This window comes from Lemur catta, chromosome 1, assembly GCF_020740605.2.
Source record: "Lemur catta isolate mLemCat1 chromosome 1, mLemCat1.pri, whole genome shotgun sequence".
Classification (NCBI taxonomy): domain Eukaryota; kingdom Metazoa; phylum Chordata; class Mammalia; order Primates; family Lemuridae; genus Lemur; species Lemur catta.
Window position 1 is genome coordinate 199316174 of NC_059128.1, and position 15265 is coordinate 199331438.

Consider the following 15265-nt stretch of genomic DNA (forward strand, 5'->3'; position numbering starts at 1 on the left):
TTCTTATTAATCATGCCATAGAATTTACTAGAGTGTATTTAAGATGACTGAAAGTCCAATTATTTTATGATTCTGGCATTGCCTGATCATTCAAAGATAATAGGGATTCATTTCTTTATCTGAAGGCAGTTGTATCTAAGACCTCTTGTGGTAAGACTTCCATAGCTATGAAACAGTTATACCACCACCAGCTGTTAGCTAACACAGGTTTTTGTTTGGGGAGGAATAAGGGTGGGGCCAGTATAAATTAATATGGTATATTTCATTATTGTTCCGAATTCTTCATCCCTCCCTCTATTCATACCCTTTGTCATGTGGCTTTACAGTTCATCTCATAGCATATAGAGAATATATTTCCCTGCTTCACTGATGTTGGGCTTATTCATGTTATTTGGCCCTTGGGATACCAGTGGACCTAACAAGAGAAGGCTTGAATTAAAATTGCACAGTTGGTCTTTCCCAACTCTGCTATTTTCATAAGAAGACAAGCCCTGGGTAGTCCAAGGAGGATGAGAGATAAATGGAGCTGAACTAGACCCAATCTACATTTTGCAGCCGAGGTGAGCTGAACACAACCTAGATCAGCTGATTCCCAGGCAACCCGCAGGCAAGAATAAATACTTGTTGTTTGAATCTACAGAGTTGTTGGCCTCAGAGCATTATTGTGGCAATAAATAACTGATAGAGCCTAGGACTGGGGATCATTTAAATACATTTAGCTTTAGTTAACAGAGAGGACTACTTAAGGTGGCTTCAACAAAATTTCAAGTGGTATTTTAAGGTCAAGCAACTGAAGCCAATTCAGACCAATAGAAATAGAAAAACGTGTGTTAGGGAGTTGAGGTTTGTGGGAATTAAGTTTGCTGAAAACTTAGATTTGGCGCCGTCAAATCCAGAAAAGCTAAAATATATCCACAGAGTCATTCTGGTAGCAGTATAACTGCAGCCACCACAGGACACATACATCAGAGCTGTACCACAAGTACCACCTACACTAGACATCAGGCGCTGCTCCTACCTAAAACCAGTGGTACTGCTGCTTCTGGAAACTGAACACAGTGTCGCTGGCCAAAACTCCCAGGACAGAATTTGCTCAGCACCTGCTTCTGCTTCATGTTTCATGCTTCAGGAAGCTTCACAATTCATCACTGGCTTCTGTTTTGTGTGTGGTTATGCCTAGTTCGTGTCACACCCTAGCTTCAAGGAAAGATGAGAAGGTGTGAATCCGACATTTTCTATTTCTCTGGTGAGAAGCAGGCTCTGGCTTGTAAGGTAGGGGAATCCCAACGTAGGAAGTAGGTTGTATGCTGATTGACTAAAGCAAAAGATAAATGCCCATTCAAACTATAAGTGAAGTTATCAGCTCGCCTATCAGTACGTCTAGAGTCTGGGCAGACTTGACTGGAAATCCAGTATCATCCACAGTTAGGTTCTTTCCTTCTCACATCCTTTTTCCACAGTTGGCTTTATCTTAAGACTGCTCACTTCAAAATAAACACCAGTAGAATCTAGGGCTATATGCTTTCTTGTTCACATCTGAAAATCAGAAAGATATACTTCTCCTGGCACACCCTCACTGCCCCCATCTCTTTTTCTCAATTATAATAAAATGTGAAGATTTTCAGTGTGAGAGTTGTTTTAGGGTTCTCCAGAGAAACAGCACCATTAAAATGTGTGTGTGTGTGTGTGTGTGTGTGTGTGTGTGTGTAGAGAGAGAGACAGAGAGAGATTGGAGAAAGAGATTTAGTTTGAAGGAATTGAATCATACAATTGTGGGGCAAGTCTGAACTCTGCAGGGTAGGCTGAAGAACAAGGGAAGAGCTATTAGGTTATTAAGTATGAAATATCCAATTTCCTTAAGTACTAAGTTTGACAGTTGATATCTCCGACATTTCACTTTGCCACATCTTGTTTTATTTTTATTGTGAAGGTACATCTTCATTCTTGCAAACACACATTTTGGCTTGTGATTATCTTTCGAATTTTTTTTAGAGCAATTTTTGTGAAACCATGGATAAGTCAAAAATTCATGTTATTTTTTAATATGAGTTACATTATGGAACCAATGCAATGCGGACAGCTCAAAATATCAAGGAAGTGTTTGGGAAGGATGTGGTTAAATGAATGCACAGTACTTCGATGGTTTGAGAAGTTCTGTTCTGGTGATTTTAATCTTGAAAATGAGCCACATGGGCGACCTGAGACCAAGGTGGATAATGATGAGCTGAAAGCTATAGTGGAAATAAATCCATCTTAACTTATGTGTGAATTAGCAACAAGGTTTGATGTTACTATTCCAACAATACCAGACCATTTGAAACAAATCAGCAAGGTAAAGAAGCTACATAGATGGGCAATGCATGAATTAAATGAGCATCAGAAGAGAAATTGTCTTGAAGCTTGCCTTTCTTTGATGTCATAACTTAAACACAAACCATTTCTACATCGTATTGTTACATGAGATGAAAAATGGATTCTTTTTGACAATCACAAGCATTCAGCACAATAGGTGGGTAAAGTCCCAAAACACAATGCAAAACTGAATATTCATCAGAAAAATCTAATGATGTCTGTTTGGTGATCTAGTGCTGGTATTATCCACTACAGCTTCATGAAACCTTGTCAGTCAATTACAGTGGATGTCTACTGCAATCAACTGGACCAAATAATGAGGATTAAGCAGCCAAGATTGGTCAATACAGACAATCCTCTTGCAAGACAACACTGAACCATATGCTGCACAAACAACACCGTTCAAACTACGGCAGCTGGACTTGGAAACTGTCTGTCATTTACCGTATTCACTAGACCTTGCAGCAACTGACTACCACTTCTTCCAGGCTTTGGAACACTTCTTGCAAGGAAAAATATTCAATTCTCAACAAGGTGTGAAAAATACCTTTCACGATTGCGTCGCCACTCGCTCTCCAGGAATCTTCACTACTGGCATAAACAAGCTACCGTTAAGATGGCAAAACTGTATCAATAGTTTAGATGCATACTTTGATTAATTGTACTGCTTCTTGTTTGAGATATAATAAATTAAACTTTTGATGTGAGATTGGACATTTCATATTTAATGACCTAGTAACATTGCAGCTCAAGTCCGAAGGCCAAGTCTGACTGCTGGCAGAATTCCTTCTTGCTATATAACAAAACCAATTTTACAATAGGCTACTTGTTATAAACAAGAGGTTTTAATAAATTCTTATGCATACAGTATATTGTTTCATTTAAAGTTGCAGTTTCTAAGAACCTATGGATGACATTAAATGATGACTTACTGTGTGTGTGTGTATATATATATATATATATATATATATATATATATATATATACGTTCTAGGTAGGAGTCCTTTGTCATATATATTTGTACAGCAAATAGTTTCCCAGTCTGTGAGTTCACTATTTATTTTGAACTATTTCAACTATGTACATAGTATATCTCTCCATTTATTTTAGTCTATAAAATTTCTTTCTGTGATGTTCTATTGCTTTCAGTTTGGAAATCTTGTACAACTTTTGTTAAATTTATCCCTACATATTTTTATGCTGTTATACCTGTTATTGTTAATCTAACTTCAATTTCCAACAGTTTGAATACAGAAATATAAATAATATTTAATCCTGTGGCTTTGCCAAACTTACTTATTAGTTCTAGTATTTTTTTAATTCCTTAGGATTTTATACATTAACCATCATGTTTGCAAATAAAGACAGTTTTACTTCTTTCTTTTCAACTTTATGCCTTGTATTTTATTTTCTTGCCTTATTACAATGGGTAAATCCTCCATACTACCTTGAGTAGGAGAGATGAGAGTGAACATCCTTGTTTTATCATTATTCTTATTGGCAAAACATTCAAATTTTCACCCTTAGGTATGATATCAGCTGTAAGTTTTTCATAAATGTTTACCATCAGGTTGAGGAAGCTTCTTTCTCTACCTTGTTTACTGAGTTTGTCTGTTTTTCCAACATCTATTGAGACAATAATGTGTTTTTTCCTTTTTTATTCTATTAATATGATGAATTATTTTTAATTTTGAATGTGAAGCCATCCTTGATTCTTGGAATAAACTTCACTTGGTCATGATTAACATTTTTTATATATTGCTGGATTTGATCTACCAATATTTTATTAAATATTTTACATCTACGTGTATGATGGATATTGGAATGTTTTTTCCTTTCCTTTCTTTTTGTAATGTTTGTAACAGGTTTTTATATTGGATTTACATTGGCTTTATAAGATGAATTGAGAAATAGCCCTCTATTTTTTATTTTATGAAAAAATTTGTTGAAGATTGTTATTACTTTTCCTCTACATGTTTTATATACTTCATTTGGAAAAACATTTGTGCCTGGAGTTTTCTATGAGGAAAAGTTTTACAATTATGAATTCAAATTTTAAATAGATAGGAGATAACTTTTGTTTTCCATTTCTTTTTGTGTCGGTTTGGGGAAGTTGTGTTTTTCAAGGAATTTGTCCATTTAATCTAAATTTTGAAATGTAATGGTAAAAGTTGTTCATAATTTCCAGTTATTCTTTTGGTGACTGTGATGACAGAAATAATGCCTCCTCTTGTATTCCTATTATTGCTATTTGTGGGTTTTTCTTTCTTTTCCCTTGACCAGTCTTGCTAGAAGTTTATAAATTTTAAGAATCTTTTCAAAAAACAAACACTTGGTTTTATTAATTTTCTGTACTACTTGCCTACTTCCTCTTTCATTTGTCCTCTTTATTGTGTCCTTTCTTCTATTTACTTTGATTTGCTCTTCTTTTTCTAACTAAGTTGGAAGCTTAGATCTGATAATGAACAAAATCAGAGTTTGATTAGGAAGAAAAAGAGGTTTATTTATTATTTATTTATTTTTAGAGGGAAGACAGAAGGAGGGCCAGACCAGTGGTTCTCAGCCAAAGCTTCACATCAAAATCATCCTTCTAAAATACCAAATAGAATTCAGTGTCTGGGACCTGGGCATCTATGTTCTCTGAAAGTTCTCCAGGAGAATCAGTTATAAAATAAGTACTGTCAAATTTGGGTACGAATAAGAATACCTGCATGGAACTTGTTTAAAATGAGAATTTCTGGGCTCACCCCTAGTCATTCAGATTTAGCAGGTCTAGAACACAGCTTAGGAATCTTCTTTTTAACAAATATACCCGGTGGCTCTGAGGCAGAATCTTTTAAATGAGAGGAACCTTTTTTCAAACTAATCATGAAATTTCCTTTGCACAAATATGTGCTCTAGGACCCCTTGCTACACTGTAACCCTCCAGGGGCCTGCAGCTGGGGGCCACTGGTACAGCTGCATCACTGAAGGGGTACACCGTTGACATGTGACACTAGAAGGGCACATAGGAATGCCCACAAGAGGCAATGGTGGGTCCAAAGTGGAGACCACATGAGACAAAAGGAAAACATGGTCCACTGGACACTGATGGGGCACATGAGACAGTTCCCGGGGCACTAAGGGAGCACATAAGGACATCTGCATGGAACACTGGAGGGGCACGCAGGTCCATGCAAGACATGGACGGGGCACACAGGAATGTGCCTTGAGAGACCAAAGGGAAATATGTATCCATGAGGGGCTCTGAAGGGGCACGTGTGTCCTTGTGAGACCCTAAAGGAGAGAGGTCTGGAATCCAAGAGGGTGATGGGATGCCACAGAGACACTGACTGACTGAGGCTGTGGGTACCAAGAAGGGAAAGAAAGGTCGGGATGAGCTGTCAAAGACAGCACCCGCTCGGAAGTCCCTGCGCAGTCTGGAGATAAAGTTCCTGAGTTTGTGAGCTCCGTGAAGGGAGAAACCTCGTTATACACATCATTGCATCAATAGGATCTATCGCAGTGGCTGGCACATAGTATGTATTCGATACATAGGGTAACTAAATAATTTATCTGCCAAACTGAGTTGGTTTTGGTAGTGAAAGGGGGTGCTACTAATACTGTGCTGGGATAACAAGTGTAAAACAGGACTATTCTGGGAAAACTGAGAAATATGGTTTTCCTACCAATAAATCGTGGTTAACTACGTGGGTAGGTGAATGAGCATATTTCTTTACAGGTGGAAATAATAACTGAAAACACTTGTAGATAATGCCAACCGGTATTTCAGCCAAGAAGAAAGGGCTTCTCAAAGGTGACGAAGCTGTGGCATCCAGGGAAGGAGTGGCTATAGACTTGCAGTAAAGGAGTGGTTTGTGTAGTCTTTGATGGGAATACCATAGCGGGATGTCTGGGGCAGGTATCTTGTAGATGCAGTTGCATGTCACACACTCTGTTACCAGTAAAATTTGTTTTATTGTGATGGTTGGAGATAAGATGTGCCAGAGATGGGGATGGGGGAGATGCAATCCTGTACCAGCTCGTGGGGGCACCACAAATAGTGAGTGAAGGTAAGGTTCAGTCCTTTGGGTAGCCCTTGTTAGCTGTGCTGGGTGTGAGGACTCCTCTCTGCAGAGTAAGTTGAAATAAGGCCAAAAAGGAATGGCCATCAGGGAGCTGGAACTGCAATGATTCCTCCCGAGCACAGCCCCAGAAGTGGTGTCTTCATGCGAATTTTAAGGAGCCATGATGCCTGTGAAGCTGTAACACATATTTTAAAAGATAGGAGCAGAAGCAGTGTGAAGGTGAGACCATTAGGCCCCTGGTTAAGTGCTTGACCTCTCCCACCCATGCAAAGCACAGGCCCTGGGCCCCACACTGGCCACAGGCTGTCAGAAGGGGGAACCTGGCCATGCCCCTGCCTGCAGCCCTCCTCTCTCCCCACCTAACAGACGGTCCTCTGTCATAGAGCAGAAGAGCCACAAACTGCAAGAGTAGGAAAAGATCAAGGAGCCCTGCAAGACTGTTTAAATGTGTTTGTTCGTGCATGTCCTAAGGAAATCTGAACTGTGTGCTCTTGGATGGGCCAGTTAACTTCTCTGATCTCAAGTTTCTCTTCTGTCAAGTAGGGATTCTAGCAGCTACAGGTCTTGAGGAGTAGGCTGGAGGATGCAAATGAAATAGGAGTGAAGTTTCCTTCCATTTCTCCAGGCCTCTGCCATGGGCACTTCAGCACTGACGAGGATGAAAGAAAGGAAGGAACAAAGACCTTGCCATAGCTTTAACCTCAGTGATCAGACAGGCAGCAGTATTGTAGTAGTAGCAGGGTGTTGGAGAAGAGGGGAACTTGGTATTAATAATATTTCTCTCCGGGTGCAGTGGCTCACGCCTGTAATCCCAGCACTATGGGAGGCCGAGGCGAGCGGATCGTTTGAGCTCAGGAGTTCGAGACCAGCCTGAGCAAGAGCGAGACCCCGTCTCTACTAAAAATAGAAAGAAATGATTTGGACAGGTAAAATTATATATAGAAAAAATTAGCTGAGCATGGTGGCTCATGCCTGTAGCCTGTAGTCTTGGGAGGCTGAGGCAGTAGGATCGCTTGAGTCCAGGAGTTTGAGGTTGCTGTGAGCTAGGCTGACGCCACGGCACTCACTCTAGCCCAGGCAACAGAGTGAGACTGTCTCAAAATAATAATAATAATAATATTTCTCATTTGTATTTTCCCCCAGAGTACTTTTGGCCAATGATTCTTGAAAGGTTGTTTTACTAATAGCCTATCTAACAAAGGAAAATAAACTATCAAACAGAAGGTAAGAGAAATAAACTCACAAGACAACTACCCTTCGTTTAATGAAAACTTGTCTCTGAGTTCTTTCTCAGCCTTGAAAAAGTTCCTGAGCGGACAGCAGGACTGCGAACTTCCCCTGCTTCCTCAAGAAGTGACGGCACCAGATGCCTTGTGCTATCAAGAAGAAAGAAGAAACTAATTTCTGCTATCAATCTGCTACATGTGAAATGGAAAAAGCCAACAACACAGCAGTTTCACGGCCGCTTTTTTTTTTTTTTTTTTTTTTTGAGACAGAGTCTCGCTGTGTTGCCCGGGCTAGAGTGAGTGCCGTGGCGTCAGCCTAGCTCACAGCAACCTCAAACTCCTGGGCTTAAGCGATCCTACTGCCTCAGCCTCCCGAGTAGCTGGGACTACAGGCATGCGCCACCATGCCCGGCCAATTTTTTGTATACATTTTAGTTGTCCCACTAATTTCTTTCTATTTTTAGTAGAGACGGGGTCTCACTCTTGCTGAGGCTGGTCTCACTCCTCCCAGAGTGCTAGGATTACAGGTGTGAGCTACCACACCAGCCTCACAGCTGCTTTTGTTACCAGTCCCCTGAAGCAGAGAGAGAGAAAAAAATTGGGGATGGGTGTATGCCTACATGATGAGTGCGTTGCGCACCGTCTGGGGAATGGTCATGCTTGAAGGTGCTGACTCGGGGAAGTGGAGGGTGGGGGGAGGGGATGGAGGTATGACTACATGGTGAATGCCAGGTGCACTGTCTGGAGAATGGACACGCCTGAGGCTCTGACTCAGGGGGATGGGCGGGACACGGAGAATATATATAACCTGAACTTATGTACCCCCATGAAGAGCTGAAATAAAAAAAAAAAAAAGAAATGTACCAAGCAACTTTCCGACATTTCTTTCCTCCCTCTCTCTCTCTTTCTTGCTCTCTCTCTGTCTCTCTCTCTCTCTCTGTGTTTCATTCTTTCTTTCTCAGGTATATAAATACACTTTTACTTTTGTATATCCTAATCACTGTCTGAGAATTCTTTCTCTCCCCTGCCTATGGATTTCACACCGTAACGATTCTGTTTAAGGTAATATTTTGACTTCAAAATGGTTTCTATTATTAATAGCAGTGTTTGTCAGTCTAAATTGGATCAGCAGTTTTAAGTCATTACATGTATTCCCAACCTTGGCTGTTTTCCTAGAAAAATTTGTCTCCTCTCACATAGTACAGATGACTTATAAAAAGGAGAGATTATTCCTCCATATAAGTAAGTCTTCTGGGAATCAAATGTTTTTCTATAATGCTACATGAAATAACAAGATCAGGCAAGACATCTGAGTAGGATATAAGAAGTGAGGGTGGCAGAGTCACTTGCTGTGCTGCAAGATGATTCTCTCTAATGTTTGTGCTGACAGCTCTTTGGTATATTTTATTACCTCCTTTTAGGGACAAATTATCACTAGAGGCATAGCTGGGTGTTACTAAAAATAACTAATATTTTTGGGTGCTTGCTAAGTGCCAAGCTGTCTTCTAAATACTGCATAAATATTGTAACTTTAATTATCACAATGACCCCATGAAGTAAGTCCTCCTACTCTCATTTTTATAAGCGAAGAAAAGTAATGTAATTGTCCCGTGACATAAAACCAAACATTGGTGGAATCAGAGTTCCAGGCTGTGTAACTCCAGAACCCATAATACTCAGGATGGGCCGTGGACCAGCAGTCCTGGCCACACGGAGGAGCCTGTTACAAATTCAGGTTCTCAGGCCCCCAGATCTCCTGGATCAGCATCTGCATTTTTGTAAGTTCTCAGGCGAGTCACTTGCACAGTCAAGTTTGAGAAGCTCTGGTACAATGTCTCCTTTTCTGGTTGCAGTAAGCTGGGCAAGGGATTTAACATCTCTAAACCTCAGGTTTCTTGTCTGTAAAACAGGCATAATAATGCAGATGTCATATATTTATTGTGATGAGAACAAAGAAAGGATGTTATGAAGAACATGGTGCTTAGAAAGTTTGATGCCTGGCCAATATAATGGTGCATCCACAATCCAGACTTCAAAAATAGCCAATGAAATTATCCAGAGAACTTAAACTGTCCACTGTTTTGCTTCCATTGGCCTCAAATACCCTTTCCACTGCTGAGCTGTTGAGTGACTTAACATTGGCAGAGAACCTTTTCCTTTTTACCATTTGAATATTCAGTAACACCTTCTGGCTCCATATCCAATACCTTTCTACTATATTGAGTTTCCTGTCCTGCTTCCTTTTAAAATTGTTTTTTCCCCTGTCGGTATTTTGTCACTGAAGAAAAAAACACAACAGCAAGTTCTGTGTGGCTTTAATAAGACGAAATAGTTAATCTTTAACATGGCTACTAAACTCCAAAATTGCAGTCAACAGTCATTACTACAAATTACTTGTTGAAAGAATCTATCCTGAAGAGAAAGAAAATTGGGAAAAAGAAATTAAATAATACCTTCAAACCACACATTTATAATTATTGCCATATTTCAAATGCTTGAAAGACATAAATTCTCTGTTAATGGAAAAGCAGTTTGCTATTGGTAACAGAAAAACACTCAGACATAATTTACCAAATGCTTTAAAATTTGAAGGCTGTACTGTTTTGAATTCACACTTGAGCAGTATTCTTGTCATTATAATAATGACTGCAAACTGCTTTATATTCACCTTCTCTTAAGTAAATTCTACAAAAAAAACCCACTGTATCTGATTTAGTAATATAAAATTATTTTTGTAATTATAAAATGCATCATACATAAGGAAGATAATATAAAACATAAGTATGTATAATTATTCAATGGTTATAAAGCCGTAAAACTATCACCCAGGTTATAATTAGAACCTTGTTCTTTTTCAAGACCTTGGTCCAGAAGTTGAAAAAGACCTTGGTCTGTTACCTTGTTCAGTCACTTGGGCATTTCCTGTATTTTCTCATCGCTCCCAGAGAAAATTGCTATTTTGACTTTGGTTGTGGTACTTAATTTCTTGCTTCTTTTAAAATCAGTTTTACTACCTGAATTCTATGTAAATAGAATCATACAATAAATATTCTTTTATGACTTGCTTCTTTCACTCAGCGTTATTTGTAAAATTCATTCATGTTGATGTATGAAGCTGAGTTTGTTATAATTTCCATTGCTCTTTAATATTTTATTATATAAATATGATCCATCCACTCAGCTGTTAATAGGTTTTGGGTGGTTTTTCCATTTTTTTGGATAGTTAGTTTTGCTATGAACATCCTTATGCATGTCTCCTGACGCACATGCCCCTTTATTAATACCTGGGTTGTAGATTATGTTCATGTCATTTTACTGGAGAAAATTTCCAAATGTTTCCATTTGTAATCCCACTTGCAGTAAAAGAATTCTCATGACACCTCATACTCAACAACACTTTGTATTGTAGAAGTGGTTTTTTTTTTTTTCTTTTTTCTTTTTTTTGTGTAGGAGTGTTTTGTCAGCTGGTTGTTATATAATGGGATGTCATTGTCTCTCACCTTCTTCTCCAATAGAATCAGGGATATTCTTGTCCTTTGGTTTTCTTATCTTCAAAATTAGGAGCTGGTACTTAATAACTATTGTTCTCTCCAGCTCTAAAAGGTTTATTCCATTCTATAGCAGAGCATGTTGTATACTCACATGGTTGTTTTCTTGATGATATCATTGGATTTAGCAATTATTTTATCAAATTATACTAGTATTTTAAAATAATTCTTCATCATGGCTCTGGGGTTGTTAAATTAATACCTGTCTCCTTTTTTGTGAGGATTGATTACTTTTACCTTTTACCACCATTTTAGGTAATGGCATTGTTGATATACAAGTATTTTTTTTAGAGTATTACATGGGCCCAGCAGTTTTCTGGTGTTTACAGGAGATATAAAGAAGCATGAGTTGCTATCTCTGACCTGGAAGTACACATATTTTAGCCAGAGAGACCTAACAATGACTTAGTACTACCACTGACCACCTCTGGATTTGGTAGGCTAATTTCCAGGACATCAATTTTGTTTTCTTTTCCTATAAAAAAATGAAGAGTTGATATTGGATTAATGTAAGATCCCTTTTAGCTCTAATATTTGATGTATTGCTGTCTTAGTTCATTTGGTCTGCTATAACAAAATACCATAAACTGGGTGGCTTATAAAACAACAGAAATTGATTTCTTACAGCTCTGGAGGCTGGGAAATCCAAGATCAAGGCAGACTTGGTCTCTGTGAGGGCCAGCTTTCCTGGCTCAAAGATGGTGCCTTCTTGCCTTGTCCTCACATGGTGGAAAGGGTGAATGAGCTCCCTTGGACCTATTTGATAAAGGCACTAATCCCACTCATGAAGACCAAGCCCTCATGACCCAATCACCCCCTCCAAAGGCCCCACCTTGTAATACCATCACCTTGGGGGCTAGTATTTTAACATATAAATGGGGGTAGGGGGACACAAACATTCAGACCATAGCAATGGCCATCCAACAGGTCTTTCTCTTCCCTGACTATGTGGAGACAGCCAAAACACAGACAATCTATAAGATGATGTGTTCATTTCATAGTAACAAAGAAAAAAAACTTGGAAGCGATTTTTTTCCTTAAAAAATATTTTTATGGGTGGGAGGGATTTATATGGACAGAGGAAATAAATCTCCTTTGCATTTGTTTTTCCTCATTGAAATCCCATGACTCATATTCTTATAAAAGCGGAGGAGATACCAGGAAAGTCCATGTGAGGACACAGCAAGAAGGCAGCTATCTTTAAGCACAAAAGACAGGCCTTACCAGAAACCTACCCTGTCAGCACTAATCTTGGACTTCTGGCTTTCAGAACTGTGAGAACATAAATTTGTTGTTGTTTAAGCCACGTAGTCTGCTATGGCAGCCCTAGCAAATTATTACAATACCTATTGAATCTCCCTTTCTCAAAAATTCTCATTTTTCTGGATGTTTGATTATCTTAATTCTGTAAAAAAATATTCTATCAGAAGCCTCTTGAACAAAGCACAAATGCCTTGGCCTAGCTGCTTTTGGCTTCAGCTTCTGACTTTCCTGAGAATGACTCCTTGGCCAAACCCTTCCTCCACTTACTTTCTTCTTACCTGTGCCCTCTGGGACTCCTCTCAGGAGTGCGGTGGCTCCTGTGACAGTAGGTCACCCAGACCTGAGATGCAGGAGGATTGCTAGTTTTCAAGTCGACACGTAACCTCATAACCTGCTATTAAGTAAACAAATGCCAAGAATATTTTGGCCAAAATATTATACAGTAATAGTGATTTTTTTTTTTTTTTGAGACAGTCTCACTCTGTTGCCTGGGCTAGAGTGCTGTGGTGTCAGCCTAGCTCACAGCAACCTCAAACTCCTGGGCTTGGCCTCCCAGAAGTGCTAGGATTGCAGGTGTGAGCCACCACACCCGGCCATAGTGAAAAATTAATGTTGATTTGGAAATACATGAGCAAGGTAGATACTTATTTTCTTAGAATTGAAATAATGATTCTTCTTTTTTTTTTGATTCAAAGAGCTCTGGGTTGTCATTAGGGGCATTTGCCTGAATTTATCTTGCTTAACTTTTTACATAGCTCAACTTTTTTAGATAATACTCTCCATTTTGTGATGAGTAAGCATGATCCAATTTCACTAAATCGGCATTTTGCCAAATTCATCACATGGTTTTTCTCTGTGTGTGTGTGTGAGAGAGAGAAAGAGAGACAGAGAGAGAGAGAGAGAAGAAAAAGGGCTCTGTGATCAAGAAAATTAAACAGTCTTCTACCTCTTCCCTGCAACCCAAGGCACTTATTTTTATTTATTTATTTTTACTTGTTATGATTTATTGAATACACTATATGCCTGGCATTGTGCTAAGTGCTTTTTAAGCATTCTACCATTTACTTCTGCATTGTGATTATGAGGCATGTGCTAAATTACTTTATGCATTATAAACTTGGGAAGAGAAAAGTTAAGTGATGGTCTTAACTAATGGTTAATGTCTGAGCTAGAATTTGAACACAGATCTGTGTTCATAGTCTTTAATGGCTAATATGCATGGTGAAATTGCAAGGGTAGCATGTATAATGCAGTGTTTCTCAAAACACTTAACACAAATTTTTTACCATTTTTTTTCTTTTTTGAGTAGTGAATTATTTTGAGACACTTGTTTTTTCGCTTTGTTTTGTTTTTTACAAACACACCCTGAAAAACCTCAAAAACTGGAGAAAAATGCCCCAAATATATCAGTTTTAATGGTAGAAATGATCTTTTTATAGAAGTACAATTAAAATGCCACCTGAGACATCAAACTCTTTGTAATTAATAAAAATGCCTTTTTTAAAAAAGAAAAGTTTTTAATGGTGTCTATTTGGGAGCTCCTAGAAGCAGAGCCTGAGATAGGGATTCTTGTGCGAGTGATTTATTGAGGGAGTGCTCTAAGGAAAGGAGAAGCGATGGAAGCAGGATAGGGTAGAAGAAAGCTAAGCAAGAGTCTCTGGAGCATGAATTGTACCACATTGTTTATCCCACATTGGGGCTGGCTTTTGTACTCCTATGTCAGTCAGTCACTGGCTTCACACTGCTCCCGTGTATGGTGGGACGGACGTGGCAGGGGAGACCATGCTCCTGTTGGCCAAAGACAATTCTCTGGGGAAGGAGCAGCCGGGTGGTGAGTGGTGACCAGAGCACCAGCACAGTTGAGCGGATCTCGGTGAGACATCAACAGCATCCACTATATCCTCCCCATGTCCTGGTCAGATCCGCTTGCTTCTTACATTAAGTTCACTCTGTCTATATGTGTATTCCTCAGGATCCTTGTTGGACACAGTTTCTGGGGAAATTTATAAAAAAAGGTTTGGTGGAATGAACTATAGCCCCTGCTGCTGTAGTTGGTCCTGGGGTGTTAACTGATGCTCAATTCTCCTCCTCCACTCATTTTAGATTACCAGCCCTTTCTTTCTGTTAGTACTTCTGCTGGTCTACTTGGCTTGCCTGGTTAAGTCACCCAGGCCCTCATCCGTGGGGTGGTCTGAGGCACTGATTACCATGGTCTTAACAGGATGTGGTTGCTGTATTTGCCCATCTACAGCTAAAACTGGGCATGGGAGTGCTAATATATGCCCCAGTGGATTACCTGAAAGCCTAATATAATCCTCCCTACTGCATTATGTAGTATCAGCTCTACCTTCTTGTGATCATCAAAGTCAATTACTCCTGACAGTATGCTAACTCCTTTTGTGCCTGTTGATCCATTGGCATAAGCAGCCTAAAATTACCAGCAGACAGCTGTAGCTTTCGATTTAGTGATGCTCTTGCCAGTGTACATGGTGTGATTGACCCCCTTATGGGAACCATGAGATTAAGATCCACAGAGACTAAAGTTGCAGAAATTGGAAGTATAAATTCCCAAAGTGTCATTGAAAGTGAAGTTAAATGTGGCCTCTCCTACTCCTGCCTCCTGTTTCCCAGACTCCTGTATTCAGCCTATTGAGTTCAGCATCATATACTGGCCATTGCTTTAAAGTGTATGCTGCACCTTGAAGTTTAGAGCCTCATCATCATGGGGTATTACCTCCAAGCTGGTGCCACAGCTGCACCTTCAAGAAGCCATTCTATCACTCCGTGGTCAGCATCTCATGGATGGTGC